The sequence below is a fragment of the Microcaecilia unicolor genome, chromosome 2 (assembly GCF_901765095.1).
Source record: "Microcaecilia unicolor chromosome 2, aMicUni1.1, whole genome shotgun sequence".
Lineage (NCBI taxonomy): Eukaryota > Metazoa > Chordata > Amphibia > Gymnophiona > Siphonopidae > Microcaecilia > Microcaecilia unicolor.
The window spans coordinates 82004413-82016801 of NC_044032.1; positions in this window are offsets into that span (position 1 = coordinate 82004413).

The window sequence follows — 12389 nt, forward strand, 5'->3', positions numbered from 1 at the left end:
CCTAACTTCGGGTGCAAGGATTTACACCAACTAAACTCTGGTGTAAATCCTCATGCCTAAGTTAGATGCAGATCCCTCTTATTCTATAGCAGCACACATAAATTTACTACTTTGCAGCTTCATCTCATGCCCTTAGTCCTAGTATTTTTGGAAAGAGTAAACAAGCGATTTACATCTACCCGTTCCACTCCACTCATTATTTTATAGACCTCTATCATATCTCCCTTCAGCCGTCTTTTCTTCAAGCTGAAGAGCCCTAGATACTTCAGCCTTTCCTCATAGGGAAGTCGTCCCATCCTCCTTTATCATTTATGTCGCCCTTCTCTGTACTTTTCTAATTCCACTATATCTTTTTTGAGATGCGGCGACCAGAATTGAACACAATATTTGAGTTGTGGTCACACCATGGACCAATACAAAGGCATTATAACTCCCTCACTTCTGTTTTCCATTCCCTTCCTAATAATACCTAGCATTCTATTTGCTTTCTTAGCCACTGCAGCACACTGAGCAGAGGGTTTCAACGTATCATCAACAATGATGTTGAGATCCCTTTCTTGGTCAGTGACTCCTAACTTGGTACCTTGCATTATCTAGCTATAGTTCGGGTTCCTCTTTCCCACATGCATCACTTTGCACTTGCTCATATTAAACATCATCAGTCAGTTAGACGCGTGGAGAGGCATAATCAAAAGGGGTGCCCAAGTTTTCTTGAGGACGTCCTCGCAGTACATCCCAGCGAAGGGGCGGGGAAACCTGTATTATCAAAATAAGATGGGTGTCCATCTTTTGTTTCGATAATACGGTCGGGGGCGCCCAAATTGAGAAATTTAGGTTGACCTTAGAGATGGTCGTCCCCGATTTTCGGCGATAATGGAAACTGAGGACTCACATCTCAGAAATGACCAAATCCAAGCCATTTGGTCATGGAAGGAGCAAGCATTTGTAGTGCACTGGTCTCCCTGACATGCCAGGACACCAACCGAGCACCCTAGGGGGCACTGCAGTGGACTTCACAAATTGCTCCCAGGTGCAAAGCTCCCTTACCTTGGGTGCTGAGCCTACCCCCCCCCCCCCCCCACTCCTCACTCCCTACAACTGTACAATACTACCATAGCCCTAAGGGGTGATGGGGGGCACCTACATGTGGGTACAGTGGGTTTCTGGTGGGTTTTGAAGGGCTCACATTCACCAGCACAAGTGTAACAGGTAGGGGGGAATGGGCCTGGGTCCGCCTGCCTGAAGTGCACTGCACCCACTAAAACTGCTCCAGGGACCTGCATACTGCTGTCAGGGAGCTGGGTATGACATTTGATTCTGGCAAAAAATATTTTTAAAGTTTTTTTTATGGGTGGGAGGGGGTTAGTGACCACGGGGGGAGTAAGGGGAGGTCATCCCCGATTCCCTCTGGTGGTCATCTGGTCAGTTCGGGCACCTTTTGAGGCTTTGGTCACAAGAAAAAATGGGCCAAGTAAAGCTGCCCAAGTGCTCATCAGGGACGCCCTTCTTTTTTCCATTATCGGTCGAGGACGCCCATGTGCTAGGCACGCCCCAGTCCCGCCTTCGCTATGCTTCCGACACGCCCCTGTGAACTTTGGTCGTCCCCAAGACGGAAAGCAGTTGAGGACACCCAAAATCGGCTTTTGATTATGCCAATTTGGGCGACCCTGGGAGAAGGACGCCCATCTCCCGATTTGTGTTGAAAGATAGGTGCCCTTCTCTTTCGAAAATAAGCCTGCTAGTCTCCCAGTCTCATAAGGTCCTCTTGTAATGTTTCACAATCCTCTCGCAATTTAATAACTTTGAATAACTATTGTTAGTAATATGTAATTTATCTTTAAAATATATTGTGGTACTGGAAGATTGGAGGGTAACTCAAGTAACGCTGATATTTTTAAAAGGTTCCAGAGGGGATCCGGTGCCAGGCAAAATCATAGAGACTATTATAAAGAACAAAATTACAGAGCATATTTAAAAGCATGGATTAATGAGACAAAGCCAATATGGATTTTTGTGAAGGGAAATCTTGCCTCACCAATCTATTACATTTCTTTGAAGGGGTGAACAAATGTAGATAAAGGTGAGTTGGTTGATATTGTGTATCTGGATTTTCAAAGGGTGTTTGACAAAGTACCTCATGAAAGACTCTGGAAGAAATTGTAGAGTCATGGGATAGGAGGTAGTGTCCTTTGTAGATTAAGAACTGGTTAAAGGATAGAAAACAGAAAGTAGGGTTAAATGGTCAGCATTCTTAATGGATCCCCGCTGATGGGATCGTCATTATATTGAATAGGGTGGGTGAGATATAGGATCCTTGTGGTACTCCACTGATAGCTTTCCAGGGTGGTGAGATTGTTTCACCCATTTTCAATTGGTAAGACAAGACCTAGATGTGAGAAATCCCTTAAATCAACTGTGTACCGCTCCTCCAATTCCAATTTTGTCCAGCAGCCTTAACAGAATAGAATGGTCTACCACGTCAAAAGCTGAGGACATGTCAAACTTTCGTAGTAAGATCTTTTCACCCAGGCTTATTTGCCTCCTGAAGTTAGCAATCAAAGTTGTTAAGACAACCTCAGTGCTAAACTGTAATCTGAAGCCTGATTCTGCACAGATATTTATTTATTTATTGCATTTGTATCCCACATTTTCCCACCTATTTGCAGGCTCAGTGTGGCTTACAATGTTCCACCCTGGCATTGCAATAGCAGAGTAAAGATACAGTTAGTAATTACATAAGAACATGAGTAATAATTACATAAGAACATGAGTAACATATTGGGATAAAGCATTAGGAATATCGAGATCATAAATGAAATGACAGTGAACGCAGTAATGTACTAAAGATCAAATGATGGATCGTTGTGGTATGTTCTATTGAAGAGATAGGTCTTCAGTGATTTTCGAAAATTGATAAGGTCACTCATTTTTTTCACATCAAGTGGTAATGTATTCCAAAGCTTTGTTCCCATGTAGGAAAAACTGGATGCATGTGTTAATTTATATTAGTCCTTTGCAGCTGGGGAAGTGAAGATATAGGAATGTGCGTGAAGATATTTCATTATCTGTTTAGCAACTATTCCTTCCATTACTTTGGCCATGAGAGGGATTGATGCCACTGGTCTATAGTTTTTAATGTCACCTCTGCTAATCTTCATATTTTTCGGGATAGGGGTCAGTACAATGTTTCCTTACTCTGTTGGGTAACGGCTCTTTGACAGCATTGTTCTCATATAGGTTGTGAATTGTTCGAAGAAGAGGGTCGGGGCTTCTTTTGTCACACAATTTGGGCAGATGTCCATCATGCAATAAGCTACAGAGAATCTTGTTATCATGTGACACACCTCCAAAAGTTTGTTGAACATAGACCATACTCTATCAGCAGTGATGGTGCCATTGTTGTCATTCAATTCCTCAATAAAGGACTCCATTTCTGTTACGCTGTTCTTGAGCACCCTCCTTAAGTTTATTATTTTGGTTTCAAAGTGACATGCTAGCTATTCTGCAGTGGGAAGTTGTGATTTCTTATGGTTAGTGATTGAGTGTTTAACAGACCATTAACCAGCCGATACAATTTCCTGAAATTGTTGTAGTCTGGTCCTATCTGCTCTCCGTAGTTTCAGAATTTGTATTGTCTCAGTTTGGACTTATATTCCTGTCTAGCCTTTCTCCATGCTGTTTTGTTTTCTTCTGATTTGGTTTTCTGCCATTTCCGTTCTTGTTTCCTGCAGGCCCTTTTCAGTGCTCCAATTCGTTATTAAACCAGGGTGGCACCTTGTGTATGGTAGTCATTTTTGTTCTCATTGGGGCTCTCTCATCTAGTACAGTCTGGCATCTGGCCTCACACTCTGACAAAGTTGATGGAGCTAGTATTCGGAGACCATCAGTCATCATAAATCCTTGACCAGTAGAGCTTGTCATCTATCTTGACATGTTTGTCATAGGACTTGGTTGCTGTTGCTCGTTTGGTTGTGTTCGCCTTCCAGCTGAGTGTGATGGTTAGTTTGAAGTGGTCTGACCATACAATTTCTTCCCAGTTAACATTCTCTAGCTTGAAATTGTGTTCTTCTGTGAGTCTGTATGCAAACATACTCAGAGCATGCCCTTTTAAATGGGTTTTGGCTACTACTGTGTAGTGAAAGTCCCATTGCTGTAAAATGGCCAAGTTGTGTCTGACATTCTTATCCTTGAGGTTATCTGTACGTAGTAGTAACACATTAGACTTAAACCTACATGAAGATAACCTCAAGAATAAGAAAGTCAGAGATAGTTTGACCTTTTTACAGCAATGGGACTTTCACTACCCTGTAGTAGCCAAAACCTATGTAAAAGGGTACGCTCTGGATATGTTTGTGTACAGACTCACAGAAGAACACAATTTCAGCCTAAGTGCCAAGGTTCCATTATAGAATACTAGTGTAATCCGGTATCAGCATCTAACATTTAGGCACTCACACTTAAACCAGAGCGGGCATAAGTGTGAGTGCCTATATGCAGCAGGGACATGTGTAAGTACAACATTCTGTAAGTTATGTGCAAAAGTGTGAGCCCTGCCTATATACCACCCATGCTCCATCCCTGTGTACTACCCCCTTCCAAATATGCACTATGTAAGGTAAATAGGTATTCACAGAATACTACGTAGGTGGCATATCTGTACATACACGCATACAGTAAGTGTGAATATATGTATGTTTATGCTAGTATTCTAAATATTGACATGCATAATGGGCAATTAAATATTGGCACCTAATTTAGGGGATCTTTTACAAAGGTGCAGTAGTGTTTTTAGTGTGCGCTAAATGCTAGAGACGCCCATAGGAATATATAGGCATCTCTAGCATTTAGTGCACACTTATTTGTAGCGTGCACCAAAAATGCTAGCATGCCTTTGTAAAAGGTCCACTTACTGTGCTGGGAAAATTAAATCAAAGCCCTTTTGCTGCCATCAGCCAATGCTGGCCACATTTGTGTTTTGAATATCAACTCCCTAGAATTTATCATTTTGCAGCCATATGGCATGTTGAATTTCTTGTCATAAATTTCTGTAATTATATCCATTTAAGAATTATGTTAGCCTGGTTACCATCAGATTCATTAACCCAGAATAGGTCTGCTACTGCTATCACATTCAAGGCACTTACCATCAATATGCTGGTACCTTATAACATCACTTCTGTTTATCTCTTCAGAGATGTTAACTAGTCAGACTTGCTTAAGAAGGAAATGCTTCTTTAGCCCAGGTGAATTTATAACAAATATAATAGGTAGGGAATAATAATGATATTTACTGTGTACTTTTAACTAATATTGTAATATACAAACCAATGCTTAATCACAGTTTTCTGTCTGTCATTATTGCTTAACTAGCTACTAAGAAGACAAGATGACTTCCCTATGAAGAAAGGAAGAACAGAGCAATCGCAATGTGTCCTAATGAGAGGGAAGGGGTTTTCCAACCAATACATACACATACAGGTGCCAGACAATGACATAAAGACAGCAGATGTAAATTCTCAAATTGGACATATTTCAAACACTAAAATGAAAATAAAATGTTTTTTTCTACCTTTGTTGTCTGGTGACTTTGTTTTTCTATCCATTTTGGTCCTAGTCTCTGATTCTGCTACTCTCTATCTGTTCCCTTAACTCCGTTTCCAGGGCTTCCTTTCCATTTATTTCTTTACTTTCCTCCTTTCTTCTTCATTTCTTGCCATACATCCATAAGTAAAAGCTGGGTCCTCCTCCATGGAATTGACTGGAGGAGATATAACGTGGATCCAGCTTTTGCCTATTTTCTCCATCCATGTGCAGTTTTTCTCCTCTCTTCCCTTTCCCTCATCTCCATCCATGTGCATCTTCTTCTTTTTTTCTTTTCTCCCCTCCATCCATGTCCACCACTTCTCCTCTCTCATTCCCTCCATCCATGTCCAGCATTTCTCCTCTCTTTCCTCCCCTGTATCCATATAAAGAAATAATTCTCTCTCCCCTCTCCTGCATCCAAGTCCAGCATTTCTCCTCTCTCCCCGCCAACCCCTCCATCCATCCATGTCCAACAATTCTCCTCTATCTCCTGCTCTCCTCCCCACCCATTTCCAGCATTTCTCCTCTCTTCCCTGCCCTCCCATCCATGTGCATCTCCTTCCTCTCTTCCCTCCCCTCCATCCATGTCCAGCATGTCTCCTTTCGCCCCTGCCCTCCAATCTCATGTCCAACGTTTCTCCTCTCTCCCCTGCCCTCCCCTTCCATCCATGTCCAGCAAATCTCTCTTCCCTGACCTTCCCTCCCATCCATTTCCAGTATGTTTCCTCTTTCCCCTGTCCTCCCCTGCCATCCATGTCCAGTGATACTTCTCTGCCCCCCTGTCCTCCCCTACCATCCATGTCCAGCGATTCTTCTCTGCCCCTTTCCTCACCTGCCATCCATGTCCAGCGATTCTTCTCTGCCCCCTGTCCTCCCCTGCCATCCATGTCCAGTGATTCTCCTCTCTCCCCTCCCCTCCCATCCATGTCCAGCGATTCTCCTTTCTCCCCTCCATGTCCAGCAATTCTCTCATCCCTACCCTCCCCTCCCATCGCTGTCCAGCAATTCTCTCTTCCCTGCCCTTCCCTCCCATGATGTCCAGCGATTCTCCTCTCTCCCCTGCCCTCCCCTCTTCCATGTCCAGATTCTTCTTCACCCAGCCCATCCTCCTTCTCCCAGCCCATCTTCCTTCTCCACTGCCTGCCAGCATCGGCCTCAGGAGCACGAATGGTGCAGCGATTGAGAGAGGCTGGTAGCATCAGAGCTTTCCTCTGCGAGTCCCGCCTATGCAGAAACAGGAAGTTGAAACAACGTAGGCGGGACTTGCAGAGGGAAGCTCCGATGCTGCCAGCCTCTCTCAATCGCTGCACCGGTTGTGCTGCCGAGTCCGACGTAGTAGTAAGTAGGGGAGTGAGAGGAAGGTGCAGGACTCGCTGAGGGGGGGAGGTGCTGGTACGCCATACCAGTGCGTACCAGCACAAAAAAAGCACTGGTTGTAGCTTTATTCATCATAATAAAGCCTAATAAATTAACTAAATTAGGTAAGTGGGCTCTCCTAAATTACATAAATACAAATAAGCCCCATATCTGGGATAGGAGTTGTTGGGGTGAAGAGACGCCTTTTGGAATCCTTGTGGAAATTATTCCTGGACTACCGACCAATTGTTAGAAAGGTCATGATTCCTGCAGGAGGCATAGATGCCAACATTTCAAAATAATTGGAGGTGCCAAACACAATACAAATGACTAATTACTCCTCCTGGATACAATGCAAGAGCTTGTTCAGTGTATACTTTTCTTTCAGGATTTTCCAGATGATCTGCAGAAAAAAAATTGAAATCACTTCCACTTATAGTATAAAACATTTCTGCTCAAAGCAAAACATGATTTTCATGCTTCAAAAAAAGCATAGAAGGGAGTAACCTGCAAGGAGCAGCAGTTACAACCCTAAATAAAAGAGGGCAGTACAACTTTAACCACCTTAGCTGGGCCATGCCATTCTTTCTCTGCTCTAAACAGAAGACAAAAATGCCACTGAAATGTAGATGGAAAGTGATGACCACAAATGCTCACAGTCTAAGCAACAAAGTTCATGACCTGCAAGCCCTGATGTTAGAGGCAGACTTAGGTGTTGTTGCAATCACGGAGACACGGCTCAATGATTCCCATGAATGGGATGCAAACGTACCAGGCTATAATCTATTTAGGAAGGATAGAGATGGTCGTAAAAGTGGAGGAGTAGCTCTGTATGTGAAAAATGATATCACAGCAACTGAAATGGCAGGGGCCTGGGGAAAGGAAAAGCGATATGGATCACCTTAAAAAGAGATGATGGAACCTCTGTCCACATGGGTGTTGTCTACAGACCTCCGACACAGTCGGAGGAACTAGATTAAGATCTGGTCACTGTTATCCATAAGTTGGGAAAGAAAAGAGAGGTGCTGTTGCTGGGAGATTTCAATCTGCCAAATGTGGATTGGAAAGTTCCATCTGTGGAATTGAAAAAGAAATAGAAAGATCGTGGAAGCTTTTCAAAGTGCTCTACTCAGACAAGTGGTGATGGAACCCACGAGGGAGGAAGTGACGATGGATCTTGTGCTCACAAATGGGGATAGTGTGTCAAATGTCCGAGTGGGTGCCCACCTGGGCAGCAATGACCATCAAACAGTTTGGTTTGATGTAACAGCTAAAGTTGGGGGCAGCCACTCAAAACTCAAAGTCCTGGATTTCAAGCATGCTGACTTTAGAAAAATGAGGGAATACCTGAGGAAGGAGCTGATGGGCTGGGGGAACATACGAGAAGTGGAAGGGCAGTGGTCCAGGCTGAAAGAAGCTATAAATATGGCCACAAACCTTTATGTAAGGAGAGTAAATAAAAGCAAGAGAAAAAAGAAACCGATATGGTTCTCCAAGCAAGTGGCTGAGAAAATAAAAGCTGAAGAGTTGGCGTTCATGAAATACAGAAAAACTCAAGAAGGAAAAAACAGAGAGGAATACTGGATGAAACTGAAAGAAGCCGAGAGAGAGATACGTCTGGCGAAAGCGCAAGCAGAAGAACAAATGGCTAGAAATGTAAAGAGGGGCGACAAAAATTTCTTCAGGTATATTAGTGAAAGGAGGAAGAATAAAAATGGAATTGTGAGACTGAAAGATGCTGTGAACCGCTATGTGGATAATGATGAAGGAAAAGCAAATTTGCTAAATAAATACTTTTGTTCTGTTTTCACGGAAGAAAATCCTGGAGAAGGACCACGATTGATTGGCAAAAGTACATATGAGAATGGAGCGAATATAGCACCGTTCACGGAAGTAAGTGTGTATGAACAACTTGAAAATATAAAGGTGGACAAAGCCATCCCAGGATATTGAGGGAGCTCAGAGAGGTTCTGGCAGGTCCTCTTAAAAATTTGTGTAATAAATCCTTGGAGACGGGAGAGGTTCCATGGGATTGGAGAAGAGCGGATGTGGTCCCTCTTCACAAAAGTGGTGATAGGGAAAAAGCTGGTGGAAACTACAGGCCGGTAAGCCTCACTTCGGTTATTGGAAAATTAATGGAAGCGATGCTGAAGGAAAGGATAGTGAATTTCCTGGAAGCCAATAAGTTGCAAGATCCGAGACAACATGGTTTTACCAAAGGTAAATTGTGCCAAACGAATCTCATTGAATTCTTTGACTGGGTGACCGGAGAATTGAACAGGAACGTGCTATGGACGTAATCTTCTTAGGTTTCAGCAAAGCTTTTGACACAGTTCCCCACAGGAGGCTCTTGAATAAACTTGACAGGCTGAAGATAGGACCCGACGTGGTGAACTGGATTAGGAACTGGTTGACGGACAGACGCTAGAGGGTGGTGGTAAATGGAATTTGATCGGATGAGGGAAAGGTGAGTAGTAGAGTGCCTCAGGGATCGGTGCTGGTGCCGATCCTGTTCAATATATTTGTGAGTGACATTGCCGAAGGGTTAGAAGGTAAAGTTTGCCTTTTTGCGGATGACACCAAGATTTGTAACAGAGTGGACACCCCGGAGGGAGTGGAAAACATGAAAAGAGATCTGCAGAAGCTAGAAGAATGGTCTAATGTTTGGCAATTAAAATTCAATGCAAAGAAATGCAAAGTGATGCACTTAGGGAGTAGAAAGCCAAGGGAGACGTATGTGTTAGGCGGTGAGAGTCATATGTACGGACGGGGAGAGGGATGAAATAGTGTGACAAGGCGGTGGCCGTAGCCAGAAGGTTGCTAGACTATATAGACAGAGGTGTGACCAGCAGAAGAAAGGAGGTGTTGATGCCCCTGTACAGGTCGTTGGTGAGGCGTATTGTGTTCAGTTTTGGAGGCTGTATCTTGTAAAAAAAATTGAAGTGGTGCAAAGAAAAGCTACTAAAATGGTATGGGATTTGCGTTACAAAACGTATGAGGAGAGACTTGCTGATCTGAACATGTATACCCTGGAGGAAAGGAGAAACAGGGGTGATATGATACAGACGTTCAAATATTTGAAAGGTATTAATCCGCAAATGAACCTGTTCCAGAGACGGGAAGGCGGTAGAAACAGAGGACATGAAATGAGGTTGAAGGGGGGCAGACTCAATAAAAATGTCAGGAAGTATTTTTTCACAGAGAGAGTGGTGTATGCTTGGAATGCCCTCCCGTGGGAAGTGGTGGAGATGAAAATGGTAACGGAATTCAAAAATGCATGGGATAAACATAAAGGAATCCTGTTCAGAAGGAATGGAACCTCAGAAGCTTAGCCGAGATTTGGTGGCAGCGTCGGTGGTTGGGAGGCAGGGCTAGTACTGGGCAGACTTCTACAGTCTGTGCCCTGAAAATGGTAGATACAAATCAAAGTCAGGTATACATATAAAGTAGCGCATATGAGTTTATCTTGTTGGGCAGACTAGATGGACCGTACAGGTCTTTTTCTGCCGTCACCTACTATATTACCACGTTTACTATGGTGCTCATTTTCAAAGCAGGTGGGCATCTCAGAATGGCCAAGAAAAGTCCATCTGCTGAAAACATCCAAATCGCAAATTTCAAAAGGCAGAATTTGGATGTTTTACATTGTAGTTCATCCAAATAGCAAGGGGTCGTGTTGGAGGCATGTTTTTGGTGGGTCTAGGGAGGGCCCAAACAATAATAGAATGGGAAGAAATGAGATTGATTAGTTTAGGTTTAACTGGCCTAGTATTGAGCTGGTTTTGAGATTTTCTTATGAATCGATTTTTGGAATGATGGTGTCATGTCAAGTAGATGGAGGTCTAGCTGTGGAGTGCCTCTGGGTTCGCCTCTATCCCCAATGCTTTTTAATCTTTCTATGAGTTACTTTGACTTATTACTTTAGGCAATGATGAACGTTTATTTTCTTACACTGATGATATCCTAATGTTGGTTCCAGTTTGTTCTACTTTAAGTGAAACATCAACAAAAATTTCTGTTGCTATAAAAAAGTTGAGAATTGGTCTGTAGAATATCTGCTTCAGTTAAATCAGACAAAAACAAAAGTTCTATGGTTTTCCAAATTTACTGTAGATATTCCTTTGAATTTTACATTATCAAATAGTATTTAAAATTCTGAAAAGCAATCCAGGGTTCTGGGTGTTGTTGTGGATCATTCATTGTCCTTTGAAGCTCAGATTAATCAAGTTTGGAAGAAGTCTTTTTTTTCTGCCTATGTTAACTGAGGCTAATTAGGCCATTTTTTCACTGTTCTCACTTTCCTCTTCTGGTTCAGATGCTGGCTCTATCCAATTTAGATTATTGCAATTCTCTGTATGTTGGACTAATAAGTTGCGGTATAAATTCCAACTATTACAAAATGCAGAAGTTCAGATGATGTTTCGGTTGAGGATTTGGAGAAGGGTATCTGTTTATTTTAAAGAACTTGATTGGCTTCTTGTACGTGCGCGGATGACTTTTAAGAACATAACAACATAAGCATTGCTATACTGGGACAGACTTAAGGTCCTTCAAGACCAGTATCCTGTTTCCAACAGTGACCAATCCAGATCGCAAGTATCTGGCAAGATTCCAGAACCGTAAAACAGATTGTATGCTGCTTATCCTAGAATATGCAGTGGATTTTCCCAAGTCCATCTTAATAATGGCTTATGGACTTTTCTTTTAGGAAATTAGCCACACTTTTTTTAAACCCTGCTAAGCTAAGTGCCTTTACCACATTCTCTGGCAAAGAATTCCAGAGTTTAATTACCAATTGTGTGAAGAAATATTTTCTATGATTCGTTTTAAATTTACTACTTTGTAGCTTCTTTGCATGCTCTCTAGTCCTAGTATTTTTGAAAAGAGTAAACAAGCGATTCACATCTACCTGTTTCACTCCACTCAGTAATTTATATACTTCTATTATGTCTCCCCTCAGCCATCTCTTCTCCAAGCTGAAGAGCCTTAACTGCTTCAGCCTTTCCTCATAGGGAAGTCGTCCCATCCCCTTTATCATTTTTATCGCCCTTCTTTGTACCTTTTCTAATTCTACAATATCTTTTTTGAGATGCGGTGACCAGAACTGCACACAGTATTTGAGGTGCAGTTGCACCATGGAGTGATACAAAGGCAGTATAACATTCTCAGTTTTGTTTTCCATTCCATTCCTAATAATTCCTAACATTCTATTTGCTTTCTTAGCTGCCACTGCACACTTAGCAAAAGGTTTCAATGTATCATCCATAATGACACCTAGATCCTTTTCCTGGGCAGTGACTCCTAATGTGGAATCTTGCATCATGTAACTATTGTTTGGGTTCCTATTTCCCACATGCATCACTGTGCACTTGCTCATATTAAATGTCATCTGCCATTTGGATGCCCAGTCTTGTAAGGTCCTCTTGCAATTTTTTCACAATCCTCTTGCG